Here is a 1,743-nt window from a genome sequence, read left to right on the forward strand (position 1 = left end):
AGCAAGGTGCGGGTGCAACACCGAGGGTTGCGATCCGTTGCCGGTCACGAAAAAAGACAAAAAGGGAAAAAAAAAAAAAAATTTTTTTGATTTTTAAAAATTTGTTTAGACTTGTTTTGTGACCTAAGATATGGTCTATTCTAGAGAATGTACCATGTGCTGCTGAGAAGAATGTGGATTCTATAGCTCTTGGATGAGATATTCTCTAAAAATCTGTTATGTCAAGTTGGCCTTAATTCTGATGTTTCCTTGTTAATTTTCTGTCTGGATGATCTGTCCTTTGCTGAGAGTGGGGTATTAAAGTCCCCAACTATTACTGTGTTGGAATCTATCTCTCTTGTTAGGTACAGTAGTAATTGCTTTATATAACTGGGTGCTCCATAGTTGGGCACATATATATTTAGAACTGTCATATTTCCTTGTTGAACTGATCCTTTTATCATTATATAATAACCTTTTTTATCTTTTTTTTACTTTCCATGGTTTGAAGTCTATCTTATCTAAGTATAGCTACTCCTTCTTTTTCTTGGTTTCCATTTGCATGAAATATCTTTTCCATCCTTTCACTTTCAGCTGGTGTGTGTCTCTATCAGTTAAGTAAGTTTCTTGTAGGCAGAATATTGTTGGTTCTTGTTTTATAAATCCATTCAGCCACCCTGAGTTTTTAATTGAGGCATTTAACCCATTTACATTTAGGATTACTATTGACTTATAGGGACTTGTTACTGCCATTTTGCTTCTTTTTTTTTTTTTTTTTTTTTTTTTTTTTTTTTTTTTTTTTTTTTTTTTTTTNAAACAATATGTTCCTAAACAATGAATGAGTCTGTGTTAAAGAAGAAATCAAGAAGGCAATTAAAAAATTCCAGGAGAAAAATGAAAATGAAAACACAACATACCAGAAACTATAGGATACAGTGAAGAAGGAAGTTTATAGCAATAAATGCCTACACCAAAAAAGAACGACTCCAAATAAACATCCTAATCTTACACGTAAAGGAGCTAGAAAGACAAAAACAAATCAAACCCCAAACAAGTAGATAAAGAGAAATAACAAAGATCAGAGCAAAACTAAGGGAATTAGAGATTTTAAAAGTGATACAAAAGATCAGAGAAACAAACAGTTGGATTTTTGAAAAGATAAACAAAATTGATAAACCTTTAGCTAGACGAACAAAGAAAAAAGAGAGAAGACTCAAAAAAATAAAATCAGAAATGAAAAAGGAGGCATTACAACTGATATCACAGAAATACAAAGGGTTATAAGAGACTACTATGAACAACCATATGCAAACAAACTGGAAAACATAGAAGAAATAGATAAATTCCTGGACACATACAACTTATCAAAGTTGAATAAAAAAGAACTAGAAACCTAAACAGACCACTACTGAGTAATGAGATTGAAGCAGTAGTGAAAACTCTTTTAACAAAGAAAACCTCAAGACCAGATGACTTCATTGCCGAATTCTACCAAACATTTAAAGAACGAATACCAATTCTTCTCAAACTCTTCCAAAAAAATTGAAGAGGAGGGAATACTTCCATACTCATTCTACAAAGCCAGCATTACCCTCATACCAAAACTGGAAAAAGACACAACAAAAAAGAAAACTACAGATCAATAAATGAATTCAGGATACAAAATCAACACACAAAAATTAATAGCCTTTCTATTTACCAGTAATGCAATACCTGAAGAAGAAATAAAGTAATACTATTCACAATAGCTACCAAAAAAAAAAA

Source organism: Galeopterus variegatus, unplaced genomic scaffold (genome assembly GCF_000696425.1).
Source record: "Galeopterus variegatus unplaced genomic scaffold, G_variegatus-3.0.2 Scaffold957, whole genome shotgun sequence".
NCBI classification, from domain to species: Eukaryota; Metazoa; Chordata; class Mammalia; order Dermoptera; family Cynocephalidae; genus Galeopterus; species Galeopterus variegatus.